Source organism: Akebia trifoliata, unplaced genomic scaffold (assembly GCF_017979445.1).
Source record: "Akebia trifoliata isolate Shusen 1 unplaced genomic scaffold, ASM1797944v1 Contig01006, whole genome shotgun sequence".
Lineage (NCBI taxonomy): Eukaryota > Viridiplantae > Streptophyta > Magnoliopsida > Ranunculales > Lardizabalaceae > Akebia > Akebia trifoliata.
This window is the reverse complement of record NW_028237412.1, coordinates 779,292-794,106: the sequence shown is the minus strand read 5'-3', so window position 1 is coordinate 794,106 and position 14,815 is coordinate 779,292. Positions and strand designations below refer to the sequence as shown.

At 34.8% G+C, this 14,815-nt stretch overlaps 1 protein-coding gene across 3 annotated transcripts in view; it reads right to left on the bottom strand.

Annotated features, from left to right (window-relative positions):
• Nucleotides 1–4,709: 4,709 nt before the first annotated feature.
• The window catches only part of LOC147380770 (serine/threonine-protein phosphatase PP1-like), a 29,559-nt gene continuing 19,453 nt past the window's right edge, over nucleotides 4,710–14,815 (bottom strand). For 2 of the 3 annotated variants that reach the window (XM_086431256.1, XM_086431258.1), the window contains one exon: nucleotides 4,710–5,149. The gene's annotated coding sequence lies outside the window, so the exon portion shown is untranslated. The remainder of the gene's footprint in view (nucleotides 5,150–14,815) is intronic. The other variant, XM_086431257.1, reaches the window with a different exon arrangement.

Here is a 14,815-nt window from a genome sequence, read left to right as displayed (position 1 = left end):
TAGTACCACATAATTTGAGAGAGAGAAAGGATGAGGATACCATTTATGTTCTGGTCACCAAAAAAGTTTCACCAGATTCCCATTTGGAAGTACTGCCCACTTTACAAGACTTACAAGGTATCTTCTCTGGTGAGTTGCCTATGAACTCCCTCCCATGCGTGACATTCAACATGAAATTGATCTAATCCCTAGAGCAACTCTACTCAATTTACCACATTATAGGATGAATCATATTGAACATGTAGAGTTGAGGAAGCAAATCTGTGAACTCATACAAAAGGGATTTGTGAGAGAAAGTATGAGTCTTTGTGTCGTACCTGCTCTCCTTACACCAAAGAAAGATGGATCTTGTACGTGTATGGATAGTAGAGCAATTAATAAAATCACGGTCAAATATCGGTTTCTTATACAGAGACTAGACGATATATTGGATATGATGGCGGTTGCCACAATCTTTTCAAAGATTGATCTTAAAAGTGTAAACCACCAGATCTATATTCAACCTGGGGATGAATGGAAGACTACTTTTAAAATGAAGATGGTCTTTATGAGTGGTTAGTAATGCCCATCAGGTTAACCAATGTCCCAAGTACTTTTATGAAGATATTGACATAGGTGTTGAGGCCTTTCATGGGCAAGTTCTTGGTAGTTTACTTTGACGATATCTTGATTTACAATAAATCCAAATAACAACACCTAGACTACTCAAGGAAAATTTGTGAAGTTCTTTGAAAAGAAAAATTATTTGCAATCCGAAAGAAGTGTTTATTAATGTCCAATCAAGTTATCTTTTTATGTTTCATAGTTTCTTCTGAAGGAATGTGGCCATCATCACCTTCTAAATATTATCATAGGAGGAGAACATCACAAGCTTCTTTGTAGATTGGTAATAGCTATGGAGAGGACTTGAAGACCTCATGTGTAAAGATCTTTTGAAGACTCCATATTGAAGAGTGCATGTGGGTTGCATTTGGATCACGGAGGACTTGTTGTTTGAATTAAAATGACTAACATGTGACCATAGTGTTAGAATACTTAGGATTTATTTAATTTTTTGTTTAGGGCTTTATTTGGACTTTTTTATTTTTATTTATGTTTTTGACTTATTTTCATATTTATTGGCCCAAGGTCTTAGTATAAATGCTTGGGGTAATTTAGTAACTTTACTTTGTATTTTATTTAAGTTTTTAAAGGTTGAAATTTTATGAGAGAGAAAGTTACAAAAATTGGATAATTTTTGTAATTTATCTTTCACTTAAGGGTAGCTTAAGTCTTTTTTCTCTTTAGGGTTTGTTTTACTATTTAAGCACATCTTTATGTTATTTTATGAATTTTTTTAAAGCTAATTTAAAGTATTTATGATTTTTCTATCTTGAATGTTTGGGCATTCATCTTGGTGAGCAAGAATCATTGATATCTTCCATTTTCTTCTTGGTTTGAAGGTATAGTCTAATTTTCTTTTTTTTTAATCATTTTTTTCATAGTTTCCTGTTTCGGAACCCTAGGTCAGCTCTTACCAATCTCTTTTAGAGATCCTACACATAATAGAACCTACCAAATCCTCTCCCCAGACTACCATGTTGCTGTCCAACTTAAACCAGTCCCAAATCATAACTGAATCAACCTAAATTTACCCAAAATCATTCATACGTGTTGCTCAACAATTTACAGCAAGTTTAAACAATCCTAAAACTTTATTTTTATTAATCTAATCTTAGAAGTCTTAATTTTCTATATTTTCTCAAATATTGTTAAATTAATACCCTAGGCTAGTTGGAAGTTCTGTCTTCTATAAGATTCTTTAATTTAATATTTTAAATTCAGATCGATCGAACTAAAACATTGCTTAGAATTATTTGTTACTTATTTATTGGATTTTTTCTTATTTCTTTGAAGTAGAATCTAGTAATTTACAATATTCGTTGTCCTTGATAAGTTTTTTTTTCGTAATCTTAGAACCATCATTTTAATTAGTTGCACAAGTCTTGCATCATAGACTTTATTTAAATATTTAATATAATAAATAGATGTTCATTTCTCTATATGGTTTGATTCTAGGACATTCTTGAACTGAGAACTAAATTGGATCAATCGGTTTTTCAAATTTTCAACCCAGAACTGAATCAATTATCTATAAAATCGAAGCCAACTAACCCTAACGACACGGGATCAGTGTGGTTCTTGGTTTGGCCTGATCCAATGTGCACTGCTAGTTCTTAGCCATGGAATTTTGACATATGTATATCATATTTGATGGTTAAGAATCACCCATAGAGCTTTTTGTTTTTTGATAAAATAAAGAATTTATTGGTAAAAGCAGAGTAAGGTCAAGATGAAAAACTCAGGAAACAGGACTCAAAAGGACAGACAATTACATCGATTCAATTTGACAAACCCAGTCCCACCTTCAAAGAAATCCTCAAAAAATATCCATCTGAATGCATTATAAAAAAGTGCTCCTTTTCTTTGAAAATTCAGTTGCTTCTTTGTGTTTAGCTCAACCTAGTGGGAGGATTCGCATGTAAAGTTACTTTTCTGGGTTTACTGACAACAATCCAAAACTCAGCCTGATTAGTAGTTTTTAACCACTGAATTCAAGTTATTTTCTTCTCCCATCTTGTCACTATTGATTAGGGATGCAATTTGGTTCGGTTTGAGGCCAAATTGGAACCAAACCAACCTAGGTCAGTTCCAATAAATGAGAGTCAGAACCAAACCGAACCAAATTGCCATAGAACCAAACTAATCTGAACGAGTTAAGGTCGGTTTGGTTTGATTCGATTATATGAGTTGCCAATATCTTAAAAACATAGAATCAACATATTTTTAATAAAAATAAATAAATATGGATATGAAATCTCATATAATGAGTTATTAATCTATACATCCCTGGGTTACCTAATTCTCTATTAATATACTGAGTTGCTAATCGATTTGAACCGAACCAATTTGTGGTACGATTTGCTCAGCGTTCGTGTAGTTCAGCGAACGAATCCGGTTCCTATCCGTTTGGTTCCATTTTAGACCTGGCTCTAATGGATTCCAATAAAAAGGGAACCGGAACCGAGGTTTCAGTTCCGATTCATTTTCGGTTAAATGGGTACCCATTGACACCCCTGAATACCATCATCTTCAACATGTAAATGAATAAATAAAACCTTTATTTTTGTTTCTAAAATTTGCCATCTTCCAACTGTCTACCCCAACGAACCAGGTTCATTCTCAAGTGGTGAACTGCGTACCTGAATTCGTATTGAGCAAACCCATGAATCGGGTAACATAGATTCATCCATAGAAAAAAAATGTCATTAATCTATACATAAAAATAAAAATAAAAACAATTTATCCATAAAAATGCTTATAATATATTAAATAGATTAATATTCATAATTTTATTAATATAACGATTTTGTTCGATTCTATACAAGGCATGAACCAAGAACCGAACCAAATTGGTCGGTTCTCTACTTCATTAACCCAGAAGCGAACTGAAATTCATTGTAAACTAAACTAAACCAATTTGATTGAACCGGACTAAATTGCACCCCTACCATTGTTGACTGTTGAAGGGAAGTGCAAATTTAGATGCAATTTGAGCCAACTAATCCTGTAATATGTAAACAACTTCGTTAGATTTACATATATATGTGTAGCGGTCGGCAGCCAACGTTGGGAGCCGAACACCTTTGTCCTATATGGATTAGAAGTTTCGGATTGAGCTGACTTTTTATGAGAATAATCTTTATGGTGAGATCATCCTTAAAAAATAATAATAATAATAAAAATAATAATAATAGCGCAATCTAAAATTTCTAACCCAATCAAAAGCAGCTTAAAAATGTGGATTTTTGATTTTTTACCATTAATTCGCAAGTCACTTTTGATAGGGTGAGATCATCCTTACAAAAACTCACCCAATCCAAAACTTTTAGGCCATATTGGACAAATTTTAGCTCCCAATGTTGCTGCTGAACGCTACCCATATATATATTTCCCTATATATATATATATATATATATATATATATATATATATATATATATATATATATATTGTAGATTTGAATAACAAAAATTGAAAATTTATCAAATTTAGTAATTAGAAATCACCAATCAAATTAAATGTTTATCACGTAGAGATCCACCTAAAGATTCTATGAACACTCCACATGACTTCTCATTCTAGGAGCTCTCATCAAACTAAGACTCAAGTGATCCTTGGGGCAATAATTTTTTAATTCACCTTCTCTGCATCTCCAGAAAAATAAATTGAAAACCAAAGACTGCTATCTATCGCTGGCAAAGGTGCCTGGTAGCAGTGCAGCTTAAGAAAACAATCAGCATGTCTCTTGTGTTTTAAAATTTCCAAAAACTATTTTCCTGCAATCAGTGAAAGGTAGGTTCATCATCAAAACCTTATGCCATACATTACAAGGTTAGCTCTAAACATGATATAGATGGATAATTTTGGAGAGCACCAATACTCCACAAAAACCATGACTGACAACAAACGTGAGATTAATTCCTTCATCTCATGGAGTCCAGAGTACCAGGTCAAGGCATCCCCTAAGTAGGTCCCATCTCATGGGCCACCCCCATCACAGGGCTCCACCTTGTGGGTCACCACATCCAACATGGAGTTGCTCCTGGATCAGCCAGCTACCAGAATTGGTCGTATTCACTCTTCATGGGTAAAGAAAATCCCAAACACAAGAAAAAGAAAACCATATATTGCATGACGAAGAAAGTAGCTTTGACAATGTGAAATTTCCGACGACTGAACCAAGAATCCTTTAAGAAGAACCCATGAAGTTTCAGTCTGACTACATTGACCATTCAGTTAGAAATTGAACACTCCATTTGTCCAATCTACAATCGTGTGATCATTTGCAAGACCAAATGTATGTACACATGAGCATCATTTTCATACAAAAGGATACATTAAAAAAAAAAAAAATTAAAAAAAAGTAAAACACATTCGCAGCACCATACCAGAGTTGCCTCCAGACCCGTAATTCCTGAAACCTGTAACCTCACAAAACAACTGAAACAAGCAAAAGATGGTTGTGCTACGTACATCACTTGAATTCGAAGAAGCTTCAGAGGTCACATCTTGGGCAGGTGTTCTTTGGCAGACCACAGAAGAGAGGCTACACCAAAAGAGATCGTGTCAACACCAACAAAGATAAAATTTAAAAGGTATGCATAAGAATGAACAATACAAGACATACTTCAACTTTCACAGTTTAGATGCAAACTGAAGTTTGTGCCAAAGAAAAATAAAACTGAGCATAACAGCATTCATAGGTGATAAGTGGGAGAGCGATCAGAAAGATCATCTCAGGTACACCAATTAATAGATATGAGAGGATGAATGTCAGATTCCCAAGGAAATTGATTTACCCATGAAAAGGAATTTACATGAAGAATGGATGGGGCCAAAAGGGCTTTCTTTTTTAACCCCTTTGTGTCTGTATGAATCTGTGACTAGGGCAGAATGTCCATAGCCAATTTTGGATTCTGAAGTCAGAAGGTGCCTTTGGTACTACTTGGGTTACAGAAGTGGCAGAACCGTCACTATGAAATTCAGCTCTCTTATTTTCAAGTTATTACAATATATACTTTTTTCTATAAGTAGGTTACTACAATATATACTCAAACTTTGGTAAGTTCTTTTTCTTGATAAATACAAATTTTATTAAGAAAGGAGGACGAAATGACCTCCATAGATAACGCAAAACATGGATCAACTACTACCCTTATAAGCCAAGTCCCCACCAAAAAGATAATCGACCCAAAAATACAAGTCTAAAACTCAGGAAATAACTAGCACCAAAAGATCACTAACCCCAAGGTAGTAATAATGACCTCCAGAAGTGAATGCTCCTTCCCTTTGAAAGTCCTACGATTCCTCTCCTTCCAAAAACCCCATCAAAGGATAAAAGGAATAAATTTCCACAAAAACCTCCGTCAACCATAGCCATGGATCGCCAGGGAAACAATGTGGACTTCTTGTGATAACGCCAAACGATACTCATCTAGATAGGCCGGATCACTTTCAGATTCTTGATTTTAGTTATCAAGAATTTTCTTGAAACACATGTCGAGACTCGTCGGTCAAGACGAGAGAAGTAAGAACTTGTAATTTAACTATTTCATGTTACTTTATTGGTTATACAACTATTAGTCTCAACAGGTATGATTATACAATAATAACCATGTATTTCACTAATTCCTCGAGATACGCACTAAGATTAGATAAGGATTAAAGGTAACCAAGGAATTAATCAAGCGTACAAACATCTCCAATGATTACTCCTCAAATAAAGAAAAATAAATAAAACTACTTGGGATGGATTATAAGATCACGTAGATTGAAGTTGAAACGAATCTCAAGGAATTACCTCGAAATACGTACAACAACAAAAAATCTGATCTGATTGAGTATGACCAATAGAAAGATATAGAGAAATCTAGCAAGATAGAGTACTAGATCGCATAAATTGGATCTCAAGGCATTGCCTCGAGATTCGCATAACGTCTTATACAACGATCTTTGATCAGAGCATCATCGATGAGATCAAACTATACCATTGCGTAGATCTCATCGAATAGATGAGAATTGATTATTGAATTGCCAAAATCAGACTCAAAACAAGCCCGGAAGAGCGATCCAAAATCTCGTCCATCGGGAGTAACTTTGTATGTTACTACATGTAGCATACAATAGAAAAATCCGTCCCTAGTCACCTCAAAGCAACATCATTGTTGCAAATCATTACATATGATCTTGCATGCAAGACTTGGTTGTCATGTGTCCAACTCACCTACCATGCATCCAATCACACTAATCACTTAAAAATTTGACCCTCATTGCTATCCACCTCACCATAGCTACCACATCAAATTTTCACTCAAAGATACTATGTATTAGCTAAGCAACATGTGTCTAGTTAACCCGCACATATTACCCTAGTTAGAACTTAATTTGACCATGATTGCTTTAAACTTTAACCAACCCCAACCACCCATTAACTAACATGAAATTCTAACTAATCTTATTTAACTAATTTGACCCTAGTTAGTTTATCTCCACCCATGATTAAATCTCAGCCTATATGATCCTATGCAAGCTCTTCTAACAACTTGACCCCATCTACTTAGTCCATATGACTCCATATTGCCACCTCAACTCATAGTTCTCTCCATTATATAAAAATTAGGTAAATTTCTCTGTCTCTACTCTTTCATGCATTCTCCATTGCCTAAGCATCTCTAGAGACCTCTCATCTCCTTCAATATCCTCCACAAATCTTCATAACTCAAGTCTAGTGTATGACTCTTCTAAAGCTCTTTTCTCAACACCATTAAAAAGTTCTAAAGGATTCTTGAAGAAAAATCAGCAACCTTCTTGTGTCACCTAGTTTAGTATTTGAGAAAAACTCTTCATTCAATACTTATTAAGGTAAGTGGATTCTCACTGCTACATATTCTTCTATATTTTTTATTTTCTTTTAGCCAATTCTTATTCCTACACCATTCTTGCTTATTAGGTTCTCCCTTCACTTAGAAACTACAACATCAATTCTTCTAGGAGAGTCCACCTTCAAGCATTTTTGAAGAGGAACACATATAACTTTAGCTAAAATCTATTAGTAAAGGAAACTTTAGCTAGAATATGAACTATAGACATGCATACTTAATGAAGTCTGAAGTCTTTTTGTATTTAAGTCCAAAAAAAACTCAAGGTAGCGGAACCGGAACACGAAACCGAGACTGAGGAATGGGGTTTTTGCGATTTGAGAAGGTATGTACCTTCTCACTAGGTCGGCCACCCGGCATGTTTCTAAAATACTTATATTGCTGATTTTAAAACTAATAATTTTCAAAATCTACTTCACTCAACTTATTTGACATAAGAGGGAAAGGTAGTGTGCTTTATATTTCACTTGCCATATGTAGAATAATTTTCTTGGCTTAATTATACATGACTTGGTTATTTGATATGAATTATTAGAGAAGAAAGTTTCATCCTTAAATGTTTATATACTTCTAAATTATGGACTATTTTCATCATCTTGTTAGACACTAGGAACATAACTATTTGAAGAAAAAACATACCTAGAAATCTTACAACCTACCTCTCATAATTGTTATGTAATATTTCTATTTTATAACATAGAAAACTCTTATGTCATTCATGTAATATTTCTATTTTATAATATGGAAGTACATCATTGTTACCATGAAATGTTAATATGAAGTATATATGTATTATTATGTACAAAGTTCTCAATATTTTTGTTTTATAGACATTCATACTTAATGAAGTCTTTTTATATTTTAGCGCAAAAAGAACTCAAGGTAGCGGAACTGGAACATGGAACCGAGATTGAGGAATGGGGTTTTTGCGAGTTGTGTTTGCGGTTTGAGAAGGTATGCACCTTCTCACCCTAGGTCAGCCACCCGGCATGTTTCTAAAATACTTGTATTGCTGATTTTAAAACTAATAATTTTCAAAATCTACTTCATTCAACTTATTTGACATAGGAAGAAAAGATAGTGTATTTTATATTTCACTTGCCATTTGTAGAATAATTTTCTTGGCTTAATTATACATGACTTGGTTCTTTTTATAAGAATTATTAGAGAAGAAAGTTTCATCCTTAAATGTTTATATAATTCTAAATTATGGACTGTTTTCATCATCGTGTTAGACACTAGGAACATAACTATTTGAAGAAAGAACATCAGTAGGAATCTTACAACCTACCTCTCATAATTGTTATGTAATGTTTATGTTTTATAACATAGAAAACTCTTATGTCATTCATGTAATATTTCTGTTTTATAATATGGAAGTATATCATTGTTACCATGAAATGTTAATATGAAGTGTATGTTTAATTATCTACAAAGTTCTCAATATTTTTGTTTTGCTATATAAATACACATCACTTTACCATGAAATGGTTATGTTTTATTACCTAGAAAACTCTCAAATATTTCCATTTTTACATCAAACAAATACCTTATTTTTATAAAGAAAATTTTTGTTTTGTAACATTGATTTATAATCTAGAACCACCTTATCTCACCCATGAAAGGTTTTGTTTTGTAAATCGTAGTAATGTTTCCTATTTACCATAAGAAATTTATAATTTATAACTTAAAACCTTTTATCTTTGATAAATTTGGGGGTCCAACTCAAAACCAATTGGCAATGAGTGGAGAGGCCCAAGGTCTTATAACAAGAGAAACAAGGCAATTTGTATCCGATATGGGACTAAACTCAACAACTATGAGATATCATGTTTAGTAACTTAAAAATATCTCATTTTCTTATCAAATACTTATATTTTGGAAACAAAGAAACCTCTTCTATTTTCCAAGTTATCAATGATATAAGTATGTGCATTTACTATGTATAGCTGACTATTGTGAGGTGTCCTTGTCACATGAATACCCGGTGATGTAGTTTAAGAGTGATATGGTGGACGATCAATCTTGGATATGGATAATACATTGCTTATGATTATGGATGGATTATTTAATGAGTACATCGAGATGAAACATGACATTGGAATTGACGGGCAATTTCTAGGTATCCAGGGAACGACTTGTAATGTTTTGTTTTCATGTTTTGGTTTTCTTTTTAACAAACAGGAATTAAAACAATTATTATACCGATGATTTAACATCTCACCGATTTCTTCGAGATTTCTTGCAAATAAAACACATACTTATATTATTTTAGTATAATTGATGAGCCGGAAAAGGACCGTGAAACTACCTTGCGGGTAATTCCTTGGCTCTTCCAAAAATGAGGAATTACCTTAAGATGTTGATGGATTTGACTTACTCCCAATGGTATGGGAGGCCTTGGAAATAGTCACTCCCAATGAAGTCTGGAAAGTACTGGTTATATCTTTTTCCGATAAACCTTGATTTTGATTGTAAAGAGGTTGAGGTCAGTAGCTAGAAGGATTTGAGATTGCATATACGCTGATAGGCATTAGACGCGAGGTTCATACCTGGTTTAGACATGGATCCATCCTAGACTGTAATCATCGAATGGTTGACTACCATTAAGTTTAGTTGGGTCGTTAACCCTATTGTCAAACGACAACCTAGTACGAAAAAAATGGCATATTGCGAACGACCCCACACTCTCCATGGGAGCCACGATTACCACATCAAAAAATCAGGACAAGTGAATACGCCCGACCCATGTTAAAAAGCCAACGATGTTAGGATCCCTCATTAGTAAATTAATGGGACCTCAGTTCTATTCTACATAGGTACATAGTAGAACTCTGCACAACTGGACAGGCCAATCTTGATTGGAAGATCAGTCGCAAGTTTGGACCCACTAGAAATACCCCTCACCTCATGTATTGTAATGTGATATTGTATGTATATTTATTATGTCATTATATAACTATAACTGAACTAAAATCAATTGATTATCATTGCAATGCTTTAGATATGCGACTATCAGGAGATTTACTTGATTTTTTCTATTAGTAGATGACATATAGTAGATGCATTTAAACATAGTTAGATATAATTCTTGATTTTTGCATCATGATTTTCATAAATAAAACTCATTTCACACACCGTATTTTAAAAACACAAAACTTAGTAACTAAATTGTTTTCTTGCCCCTGGGAGACTAGCTTAGGGTTAGTCGAAACGTGCTGGGGCAACTTTGTCGCTCATACCATTTTTCCACCTTTCAAGTTTCCCTATAGAGGACACCTTCTTGGTGGAGGAATACGTTTAGGAGGAACCATATTGAGAGCCGGAGTCAAAGCCTGATCTTGATTCAGAGGTTATGCCTTGAGGAGTCATCTGTTTGTCGTTGCTACGATCTGCTTTCCCCGATAGTAAGTTTTTTATTAGATGTCAGGATGTCTTTTGTTTATTTATATCTATTGTCCTTCAGTACGTACTTGGTTTCTTACTTTTGTTATACCCAATGTACTATCGTTATGATATGTTATGTCAATGAACATCTTTATATAATAGTATCACCTATGCTTTAGATAAAATTCTTGTGTTACAAATTATTAGTTTGTAGAATAATTAATTCTTTCTATTGCTAAGAAATTTGAAATTTCTTTGGGTAGAAAGGTCTTTGAGTTACCTCAACTCTCGACTCATACCTTGGGAATCACAGGAGTCCCAAAGAGTTGTATTTAGACCAATAAGCTTTAGGTGTTAGCGGATCTCTCCCTCGCGTAGTATTTGAGGTTTATGCTCAAGTTTTGGGTTTGAGGCGGGGTCAAGTATCCCTTAGTCATGGTGTCAAGTCGACATATAGTTGGATTTGGGGCATGACACTTTTTTAGTACTAAGGAAATCTCATTGCCTAGCAGCGAAGATCCTATAGGTGTTCTTGAATGATAACTGGAAGAAACCACATACTAGTTTTATAAAAATAAATATTGGAGATATCCCATTCAGTAATACCAACTAGACGGCCTTTATGAGAATTTTCATGGACAGTAAGAAAATTAAATGAAGTGGGGAGTAAGAATCTTCTCAAAAGGCAATCAGTAAAATATTTTGTTCTTTCCTTACTATGAATTCAGTTTGATCTTATGCTTGACACCATATTATTACTTAATAAAGGGAATTTCTACTTTCTTTTATAACCAAAATCTTTTATTAAGGGAAGACAAGATATCCTTGAGAAGCAAAATAAACAACTAATTCCTCTTATCAATTACAACGTCCTGCCTAAAAAGAAAATTGGAGCAAAATAGCAAAATACACAACTTATTCCTCTTATCAATTACAATGTCCCACCTAAAAAGAAAATCCTCAAACAAGAAACCTCTTGAGTCCCTATTTTTTTAACACCAATTGTAGATAAAACCCAAATCCTCAAGAGTCTGCTCCTTCTCGTTGAAAATCTTCCTGTTCCTTTCCTTTAAAAGATGCCAGTAGACAATAAAAGGCGTAAGGTTCCACAGAAAAATTTCTCTACCAACGATGTCCAATGACCTCCAACTTCGGAAAACGCTAAGAACCGATCTAAGGAAACACCAATACACATGAAACAGGGAAGAACAAAAGACTACACATAATGGGAAAAACCACACTGAAGAAAAAAGTGGTCCACAAATTACCTCACTAGCTTTAAACATGAAACAAAAGTCCACATAGATAAATCCCCTACCACTAAGATTAGCAAGAGTAGGAAGTTTTGCCTAAAAAGCAAACCACACAAAGACCGAAGCTTTGGATGGAATCTTGGGATGCCAAATTGCTTTGGCTAGGAATGAAGGACCAACTTCACCCTCAAGAATGTGGCAGCAAGATCTCACTGAGAATTTACCGTCACAAGTACCTAAGAATTTCTACTTGCACATAATTGACGGTATATAAGGTGAACTCGGTATATGATTATACCATAGTATTGTGCAATGCACAGAGTCTACAAAACCATGCCATCAAAAACTTTGAAGACAAATCACTTAATCAATTTAAGACTAAGAATCAAAAGCATAAAGAAAATGATTCTTTACAAGTGGTAAGATGGAATTATCCCCATTATTTCAAGTCAACCACAAAAGTCAAACATTCCAAAAACATCCATCAAAACCAGCAATATTATAGACAAATATTAAAAAGTATGTTTAGGTTATTAAATGAATCTTAAAATCATTTATGTTAAATGTATCACAACTTTGTCAAATTGGTACTTGCTGCTAGATGCCGATATACCGAGGATAGGCAAAGTTAGATTGCTCAAAAGTGTCGTTAGATACTTATTTTACTCAGTCCCTATACATCTAGTCAAAAAAAAAACAAATGAATTGATTAACTCATGATAATAAGTTTAGTTAAACGTATAGGACAAGGCTTCAATTATGATGATTCAGAAGTAGTTCATAACCGCTTGTCATCATCCCACCACAAGGGTAAGTTTCAAGTGACTGTACATTTTATTAGTAAGCATAACTGGGTGCTTACCCAAGAAGAACTTATATTTGGTGTGAGGCAAATAGAAACCAAGTTTTACTTTTTGGTAGAGTATACCAACACTTACCAATTAAAAAAATGTATATAACATCACTTAAACTTACATTGTTCACTAAGTTGTCAATAGTTTTATCAAGGCGTGCGCCTTGCAGCAGAAGCACCTTAGTTTGGGTCAAGCAATGCAGGTTAATTGAGATGGAGTGAGGCGCATGCCTTGATTTCATCTCAGGCAAGGCTCAAAAGGCACAAACCTGGTTCAAATCCCCATTGAACCCACTTTCACATTGACGACTACCTACCTTGCTTGTCTAGCAAAAAAAAAAGTGGATGCCTCACTTCCATATTAAAAAGTAAATAATTTTTTTGGTTAATTTGTTTTGTTGGGGGAGTGGGATGTTGAGGGAAGCCAATGGATGCTGGGTGTGGAAAGATATCATGATGGTGTTGCTGCAATTCAAGGTTAGGATCCATTTCAAGGTGGGGAAGGGTAATAGAGTGAGATTCTGGGAGGATGTCTGGTGTGGGCATAGGTCGCTTATGGAGGAGTTTCCCACTTTGTGTTCCTTATCTTCGAAGAAAGGCCTCCTGCTGTCAAGGTTCAAGTGTTTGATAGATGGCGTTTGGAATTGGGACTTTGGTTTCCGTAAGGCATTCAATGATTGGGTAGTAGATGAGATTGGGAGGTTTATCACTTGCACGAGTTCCACTAATTGTGATCCGAATAGCGAGGATACTAGAGTGTGGCTAGAAAGCAAGGATGAGATTTTCTCCACCGGATATGCTCTTTGGAGAGCAGGGATACTTCTATATTTCCAGGGGTTGCTATTTGGGGGCTTCATGTGCCCTCCAAAATAGCTTTCTTTTCTTGGACAGCCTCGTTGAGGAGGGTCCAGACTATGAACTTGTTGATGTGGAGAGGGTTCGTGGGGCTATTGTTTGTGTTTTGTGCATAGGGATGGCGAATCAGCCGAGCATGTCCTCTTACACTGTAATATAGCAGTGGAGGTTTGGTCCCACTTTTTCAACGTCTTTGGTATCTTGACTTGCCTCCCTGGGTTGGTTTGAAATCTGTTGGAGTCATGGCTCACCTTAGGGAATTCTTTTTCGGGGATCAATAGGCTCTTGTGGAGTATTACTCACTGCGCAGTATGTCAGGATCATTGGCTGGAACGTAATAGGTGAATCTTTGAAGGAAAATCGTCAAACTCTCTAGATCTCATTAACTCTATTTTGGGTCTAGTTTTTCTGTGGTCTAAGGTCTTCAAAGAACTTACAGGTGTACGGTTTTAGGATTCCGTAGCTGATTGGACGGGTGTTTGTTGTATTTCGAGAGATTGATCATACATACTTGGCCACGTTTGGTTGGTCATCTCCACAGATCACGTTTTCATACTTCTGCTGAAATTTACTTATCGAAAAAAAGATGTCCAGACGCTCAAGGCGTTGATGAGACGTTATGAAGTGTTAAACGGTGTATGCCTCAGTTGAGGCATAGCTGAGGTATAGATTTTACAAGACACAAGCCTTTCTTGTAAATAGAAATTCCTTTTTTTAATCTATTTTTATTCCATTTTAAGTGTTTTATATACCATGTAGGCTGTTCATTAGTTGTAAGTCAGAAATTTCTGCTTTTAAACCTTATTTTTATTTCTATTTTGATATATTTTCTATAATTGTGAGTTAATTTTCTATTGTCATGGTTCCATTGCAATATGCATACATATTCTAAAGTCCTTCAAACTGATTTATAGAGCCAACAAGCAAGTCTTTGATATGGTGGAATATTGAGAGTGATTGGGTCTTCAAAGAGTATTTTTAAGGGG